Genomic DNA, 9,452 nt, shown 5'->3' on the forward strand with positions numbered 1-9,452 from the left:
CATCCTGATTTTTGTTGAAATCATACATTTTTTTAAAAATATTATGATTTAAGTTTTAAGAGGTCCCATTTGAAGTAATTAATTGAGGAGAGTTAGGTCAAAGGTTCTTAGATGAAAATTTCTTGGATAGAACCTCTCTACTTCTAAATCATACCTACAATGGAGTCTCCTTCGCACCTATCAAAATGTTGATAAAAAACCACTTTTACATTAGCTTTTGGGGGGTTAGATGAATTCATTTAGAAGTTTTATTTTTTAAGTATTTAATCCTTATTATAAGCTTTCCAAATAGTATAATTTTTAATATATATAATTTCATTAATATCTTTATGTTTTATTTCTTATGAATGTAGGTTTTTCATCAAACATTAAGGATTGTGTTTCACACGTGGAAAAAATGAAAAATAGATAATTTTTTTTCTAAAAAATACCTTTTTCCTAGGTATTGATATACTCATTTTAACACAAAAAGAAGAAGTTAATTCAAATGCATACAAAAAAAGTTATGTATTACAAAATACACCTCTATCCAAATTACAATTACTCCGTCTTAAAAAATTAACTTCAAAAAATATATGTAACAAAAAATTATGAAAAAATATCCATTCACTAGATATTGGTGTGACAATTCTATATTTCAAAAATTAGAATTTCCTTCTTGCTATAAAAAATGTTATGCATTACCAAATAAATGTCACATCTAAAAAATGTTGATTACTGTAAATATTGAGTTATTAAAAATTACATAACAATATAGAAAATTACTTTCTAATTATTTAAAAAAAAGATATTTAGAATCTATATGAAAAATCTCACAAATTAGTAGTTTACTTCATCTTCAAATTCTTAATGGTTTAGTTGCTATAGGTTTTAGAAAGTAAAGATCTGATGCAAAATGTTGGTTTTAGTGTCTAGTTTGGCCAAAGAGTGTAACCCAGTATTAGGGGATCACCTAGTAATGATGGATAAAAAATAATCAAAATTAGATTCAGTTTCATGTTCTACTTCCTTTACTCTTTCTAAATTTTTATTATGTTATCAAAAAAATTACTTAGTATGCCTATGTTTAAATAGATTACTTACTATGTCTATGATCACCTAATTATTGAACATGCATGTCATACAATCTTATTCTAAGTGAGCTATGTATTCTCTTTCCCCTTATAAGATTTCTCCTTTGCTAGGTCAAAATAATGCCCTCACAATCCTTAGAGAATGTATGGGTGTGATAAGACATAAACTTATGATTTTAGCTTTACATTAATGCCACCATAGAGACAACTGATACCTTAGCCAATAGGACTAGAATACTTGGAAATTGTAAACCTATAGCATCATGACATTGTGCCATGCATAGAAAAAATTGAACCAAAAGAACATATTGAGAATATGCATAAGGAGTGCACAAAAAATTGCAAAATATTGATGCATAAAGAATGCACAAAAAGTTGCAAAAGTTGAAAAAAATGTCATGGGCATGAATTGCCAGGGCGAACATGTTTGGGTAGGCGGGTTTATGTTAGGCATGTTCCTATTTTGCTTCCTAACTCACCTGAATGTTTAGGGCCTATAAAGTGGAAAATTGGGAGCTTAGCCAATTCTCTACTTAGAACAGAGGATTCACTAAGCTTAATTTTCACTTGAGGGGGGACTTTACTTTCAAAAGAGGGGGATAAATCTACTAGATCCAATCCTACATGATGCAAGGACTGGATACTAAGTAGATTGATTGTGATTGGAATGCAATTGACCCTCTTTTGTAAGTTGACTAGTTGGTTTAAGATTAAGTGCTGGAAATGAAGACAAAGTATGAGGAAACAATGAGCTATATATTCGGGATTTAGTCGTGCATCTGAATCTAAGAAGTTTGAGATGATTCGAAGCTACTCCGTGAAATCAAGCGAAAGTTGCAGAGATCGTGTGTCCGGACAAGGACACTCTCCTATTTGGGTAGGCGGGTTTATGTTAGGCATGTTCCTATTTTGCTTCCTAACTCACCTGAATGTTTAGGGCCTATAAAGTGGAAAATTGGGAGCTTAGCCAATTCTCTACTTAGAACAGAGGATTCACTAAGCTTAATTTTCACTTGAGGGGGGACTTTACATTCAAAAGAGGGGGATAAATCTACTAGATCCAATCCTACATGATGCAAGGACTGGATACTAAGTAGATTGATTGTGATTGGAATGCAATTGACCCTCTTTTGTAAGTTGACTAGTTGGTTTAAGATTAAGTGCTGGAAATGAAGACAAAGTATGAGGAAACAATGAGCTATATATTCGGGATTTAGTCGTGCATCTGAATCTAAGAAGTTTGAGATGATTCGAAGCTACTCCGTGAAATCAAGCGAAAGTTGCAGAGATCGTGTGTCCGGACAAGGACACTCTCCTATTAGTCTTCCAAACTTTTCGCATGTTGAAAAGGGTTTTCCCATCTCTATGAATAAAGCTTAACTCCAGAAGTATAGCTACGCACCTGTTTCCTACACACAAAAAGAAAGGGAAATGTGTTAGGAATAGGGGTTTTCCTTCAGGTCAAACCCCAATTTAGAAATTAACCAAGTATTTGAAATAATCTAAATGAAATGACTAAAAGGAGAAATCCTCCTCTTTGAGGGGATGGTGAATTGACTAAAAATGAAATGCTTAAACCTCTTTGTGAAGTTTTGCTTGCCTCCAAATGAAATTAGAGTTTCATGAATTAGAATGTTGATCTCCTCTTCAATGTTGGCATAATTGATGTAGATGAGGTGATGCAGTTAAAGACTGATGATTGAACCAGTAGAGGATAGAAGATTATTTATGATGAAGAGTGTAGATAGGAATTCGGAAATCATCAAAGCAAGTAGAAAAATTAGACTAGCTCAATCACGAAAACTCAATTGCAATGATTAGAATCCTAAAAACACTCAATAGAGAAATGGAAATAAAACATTCAATTCAAATGCAAACCAACACAAACGTGAATGTCTCCTCCATGATTCTCCATTGTCCTTCTTTCTCGTTCAAATAGCTTTGTTTTGTAGATCTCACCTTCAAGTGCATAAGCATAATGCGAAAGCAAGATTGACAAGACGGTAGCGCAAGAATACTAGAAGTCGGGGATTCGAAAATGTGATCAATTGGGATCTTTGATTGAAGAAATTCATCCAATTTATAGATAAATTGGAGAAATGACCAGATTAGCATGAAGAGATTTGAAAGGAAATTTCAAATCAAGAATGACAAATATGACAAATTATGACAAAATTGACACTTTCTATGCGAAATCGATTGATTGATAACTATGACAAATTATGACAAATTGCTATGTGAAAATTGATTGATTGACAGATTATGACAAAATATGACAAATTTACTATGTCATTCCCATGAAATTATGAGAAATATTAGAGAAAATAGAAAATTAGATGAATTAAAAATTAGGAAATTAGAAAATTGATGAAAATTAGAAAATTAGGAATTAGGAGAAATTAGTAAATTGGAAAAATTAGGTAAATTAATTAATAATTTTTCATTCATTAATTAATTCACAAAGAGAGGAGGAATCAATTAGCCAATTAAATAAATATTTAATTGTGACAAGAAGACTTAGGATAAATAAATAAATTATTTAACCTAGAGGGAAAATGACCAACAAGGTTAAATGAACAAATCATAAAAACCCTAGAAGATGAATTAGAAATGCAAGGACAACAATTAGGTCTTGACAAAAGATAATTGATGTCGATTTGATTATGATCATGATTCTAATTAACAATAGGACCAATGTTGACAAACAATTTGATTGATAAATGCGTCAATTGACGAGGAACGATGACTATTTGCTCCAAATTGACATGATTGAGAAGGATGACAATCGATGACAAATCGATCGCAAAATGACAAGATTGAAAATGACAACGATCAATGACAAATCGATCGCAAAATGACGAGATTGAAAATGACAATGATCGATGACAAATCGATTGCAAAATGACGAGATTGAAAATGACAACGATCGATGACAAATCGATCGCCAGATGACAAGATTGAAAAGAGGACAAAACCCTAATTAGGATTGACGATGTCCAAAATGATGACAAATGAACACACATATTGATGCGACAAGATAAGATCGACCAAAATCATGACTGAAGATTGTTATCGACAAGACCAAATTCAAAAGCAAGACAAATGAAGAATGCAGAAGAGAGACTCGACGCTCGCAAATGATAAAGACCAAGTGCGTAACATAGGAGAAATGTTAATGCAACGCAAAAACCCTAAAATAAGGCAATGCGCAAATGTTAAAATATGACTCTGCAAGCGTTGACCAGTTTTAGATGTCTACATTTTGCCCCTCTTTGAGACAATATGATTTCAAGCATAGTTTCAAAGAACAATAATGAAAATGCTCCAGACGCTGACAATGACATATGCATGCCCCCTCGAGGAATTGGTCGGAAACATCTAGAAAAAAGGCCAATTGATCGATAAGAAGGACAGAAGACGATAGGTTTGAACGGACTGCCAAGACTGACGGAAGAAATGTTAGTAAGCAAAAATTAGACAGAGGATAGTTAGAGATGAAGGAAAACTTGCTTTCACAAATGCACATAAGTAGGTGAGAACCTTTATTTAGTGTAGCAAAGTGGATGCATAGCATCATGGCATTCAAGGCTAGAGCTGAAACACAACCCTTTTTTGCAAAAGACAAACACATCGCACACAAGGAATGAGTGAAGCATCCTAGGGTGCATACATCAAGGGTCGAGGTATGTGCGGCGTTCACAAAGTAAACGTACTTATCACAGACACCTAATAATATAGTTGCCCCAATTTGTAACAAACATTCCACAAATAGCAAACACCACAAAAAAAGGACCATGAACCATCTCAGTCACTCTAAATCACTCAGTGACATCATCGAGCAACATAGGAACATGATCGAGGATAAATCAATAAATGATAAGACTCGCTAATTCCAAGAAGTCAAACAAACATCTTGATCTTCATTGTCAAAAGTTGAAAGTGTTGATAGGATGATCATGTTGTCTAGTTTCAGGGAATGCAGTACCCCATCTAAGACAGGACACAGTCTGGTTTTGAGTATACCACACCCTGTATAAGACCCATGATAGTAGTGACAAGAACAAATGATATTGATGTTGATTGGTTGACATGACAATTTTAATCAGTTTGAATGTCTGGCTTGATTGAAAAAGTTCATCTGTGAAATATGTGATTTCATTAAAGCATAATGTGTGATTGCGTGTTGTTGGAGGTATGCTCAACGATCTGTCTATGCACAAAGGGGATATTTTTTTATTTTTTTCGAGATTTTACAATTTTTTTGTGTTCATTTTTTTTCAGGACTTTATTTGACTTTTTAGGGATTATTTTAGGACATTTTTTTGAAGTTTAGGATTTTTTTCAGGACATTTTTCATTTTTTAATGTTTTTTTTAGGACATTAATTGATTTTTAGAGATTTTTTTCAGGACATTTTATGATTCAAAAGTTCCAGTGATTGATCATGACAAGGGAAACGTACCCAATGTACATTGAAAAGACATATATAGAGACCAGGACCGAAACATATGCACAAGAAACTGGAGTATGCAAGACAATGATGTTGACCAATCACAAGCTTGGAATAGAACATTGGGTCAGGACAAGGATAGGCGTGATAAACCTGCAGAGAGAAAGCATAGCTAGAGGTTGTGATAGATGATGGAGCAATGATCTTTTTACACATGGTGCCTGTTTGCTAGGTTTTCACCATGGTACTTGCCCAAAGCGCCTATTTGCCAGGTTTTCACTAGAGGGCGAATCATTTTTCTTTACTTTTTGTTCTTTTTTTTTTCTTTTTTTTCTTTTTTTTCACTTTTTTTGTATTTTTTTTTTAGCTTTTTGATTTTTTTGTATTTTTTTTCAGGATCATGCTGATAGAAATTTATGCCCAGTACTTGCGAAGGTGCATGCTATTTATAGGATCTGACAAAGCTTCACCTTCTGGGGTGGCAAGCTGATATGCCCTCGAGCCATAGGCTGCAGTAACTATGAAAGGCCCAACCCAATTAGGTTCAAACTTGCCTTTGATGATGTCAGTAGATTGTGCATTCTTGGGGTTTGCCTTTAAAACCAGATCTCCCACTTCGAAGTGTCGCCCTTTGACCTTCTTATTATAAGAGCGACGGAGACGGTTTTGATATGCTTGCAAATGTGTCAAGGTTGTCTAACATTTCTCATCTAACATCTCAAGCTGATGCAATCGAGAGACTTTGTGCGTCTCATCATCAATCAGATGTTGCAAGGAAACATGCAAAGAAGGAATCTCCACTTCCAAGGGTAAAATAGCTTCTGCACCATACACCAAGGAATAAGGTGTTGCGCCAGTAGGTGTGTGGATAGAAGTGCAATAAGCCCATAGTGTTGGATTCAACTGTACATGCCAATCTCGACCAGCATCATTGACAACCTTTTTCAGGATCTTGATAATGGTTTTATTTGATGCTTCGGCTTGACCATTATCCTATGGATAGTATGGACTGGAGAAACGGTGTTGGATGTGAAATTTTTCACAGAGTTCCTTGACATCTTTATTCTTGAAAGGACGACCATTATCTGTGACTAAGGCAAGGGGAACCCCATATCTGCATATGATATAATTCAATAGGAATTTTGAAATTTGCACACCAGTGATATAGGTCATGGGGATAGCCTTGATCCATTTTGTAAAATACTCTATGGCTGTAATGATAAACTTGTGTCCATTTGTAGATGTCGAGTGAATCTTGCCAATAAGATCCAATCCCCATTGGGAAAAGGGCCACAGAGATATGACAGAATGAAGCTCTTGGGCTGGCGCATGAATATAATTTCCATGGATTTGGCATTTGTAGCACTTCTTGACAAAATCATGAACATCCTTTTCCAGAGTGGGCCAATAATACCCAGCACGAATCAACTTTTTGGCTAAGCTCAGACCATTGAAATGGCCCCCACATATACCATTGTGAACCTCACATAAAGCCGTTTGTGCTTCATCAAAATCCAAACACTTGAGGAGGGTATGGTCAAAGGAACAACAATAAAGGGTGTCGGCAATGATGACATATTTGGTTGTCTGTTGGATGAAGGCTCGACGTTGGTTAGTGGAAAGGTTAGGTGGTAAAGTTTGGGATTTCAAATATTGATAGACGTCATTGTACCACGGGGAGTTAGGACCAACAAGAACACACATCACATCTGCTGTCAAAATTTTAAAAGAAGGGACAAGCAACTGTTCGACCAAAAATTCACATTTGTCCATATTGTGGGGCATATTTAACATGGAAGCAATCATAGCCATCGTATCTGCCGACTTGTTTTGAATTCTTGGAACTTGACTGAAATGGATAGCCATAAATTTTGTCTTGAAGAAATCCACCATATGCTTGTAGGGAATAAGCTTTTCATCTTTTGTTTCATAGTCATCATTCACTTGATAGATGACTAACTAAGAATCTCCATAGACTTGTAAATGTGTGATGTTCCATTGGACCGCTACTCAGAGTCCTGTGACCAGAGCTTCATATTCTGCAATGTTATTGATACAATGGAAAGTTATTCTGTAGGATTTGGGAATAATATCACCTTGAGGGGTGACAAACAATATACCTGCTCCAGACCCGAACTTGGTATGGGATCCATCAAAGTATAACTTCCATTCATTAGAAGATGTAAGAGCAAAGACTGATTCATCCAGAAAATCCGTCAACATGGGATGATCATCATAAATAGGAGCCTCTGCAAGTTGATCCACTATGACTTGTCCTTTTATTGCCTTTCGCTCCATGTACTCAATATCAAACTCACTGAGAATCACAACCCACTTTGCTAGGCGATCCGTCAAAGCTGCCCTACTAAGCAAGTATTTCAAGGGATCAATTTTTGCAACTAGCAATGTCTGATGACTTAACATATAGTGTCAAATCTTTTGTGTTGCAAAGACCATTGCTAAACATGCCCATTCAATAGTTGAATAATTAAGCTCATAGCCCACTAGTGTCCGACTGATATAATAGATAGCTCGCTCTTTGCCGTTCTCATCCTGTTGGGCCAAGAGAACTCCTAGTGCCATTTCAGTTGCAAAAATATACAATATAAATGGCTTCCCTTCTATAGGAGGCATTAGAATAGGTGGTGACAACAGATAATCCTTGAGAGCTTGAAATGTTGATTGACATTGCTCAGTCCATTTAAAAGCGACTCCTTTATGCAATAAATGCTGGAATGGATGACATTTGTCTGCCAATTGAGCTATAAAGCAGCGGATTGACTGTAGCTTTCCTTGCTAACTTCTTAGTTGATGGAGATTGGAAGGAGGAGGCATATCCATTATTGCTTTAACCTTGGCAGGGTCAACTTCGATGCCTTTGTGAGAAATAATGTACCCTAGTAATTTTCTAGCTGTGACACCAAAGACACACTTCTTTGGATTGAGTCTAAGCTTGTAAGTTTCCATTCGGTCAAAGATTGGGCCCAGGATGGCTAGATGACTATCTCTTGTGACAGATTTGCATAATAAGTCATCAACATAGTCCTCCATCAAAATATGCATGAAATCATGGAAAATTGTCGTCATAGCTCTTTGATATGTTGCTCCAGCATTTTTAAGACCAAAGGGCATCACATTCCAGTAGTAGGTACCCCAAGCACAGGTGAATGTTGTCTTATGTTGATCTTCAGGAGCAATGCGAATTTGGTTATAGCTAGAGAAACCATCCATCAATAAGAGCATCTCATATCCAGCAGTCATGTCAACTATGATGTCTATATTTGGCAGTGGAAAATCATCTTTAGGGCATGCTTTATTGAGATCCCTAAAATTTGTACAGATTCTGATGCCCCTAGTTACCTTGCTAACTGGTACCAAATTGGAAATCCAGTTTGCATAATCAATGGGTCTGATAAAGCCCACGTCTAGTAATTTTTTTAGTTCTACCTTGACCAAGAGAGCCACCTGGGGATGCATCTTTCTGAGTTTCTGTTTGACAGGCTTGGCATCTGCTTTTAATGGCAAGTGATGAAGGACTAATTCTGGATCAAGGCCAGGCATATCTGCATAGGACCATGCAAAACTGATCTTCTTCTCAAGAAAGAAATTGACAAAATCTATCTTTTCCTGTTTTGATAGAGAAGCAGCAAAATGAATGACCTTAGGGTTATCAGGTGTACCCAAATTTATTTCTTCGATCATTTCCACAAGCAATGTTGATTTATCCTAACTTGACGAGGGTACGTCCAATCTTCCACCTTTGGGTGCCTCAGAGAGGTTTTCAACCGTAGGTACGTCTTTTATTTTTACTTTTTTATGATCAGAGAGTGCCTTACGGTTTTCACTCAAAGACTTATCTTTTTGATTTTGTACTTTTTCTTTTCTTTTTTCATTTTTATGAATGGAAGATGGAGTTGACTCCCCAAAATA

Source organism: Cryptomeria japonica, chromosome 3, assembly GCF_030272615.1.
Source record: "Cryptomeria japonica chromosome 3, Sugi_1.0, whole genome shotgun sequence".
NCBI classification, from domain to species: domain Eukaryota; kingdom Viridiplantae; phylum Streptophyta; class Pinopsida; order Cupressales; family Cupressaceae; genus Cryptomeria; species Cryptomeria japonica.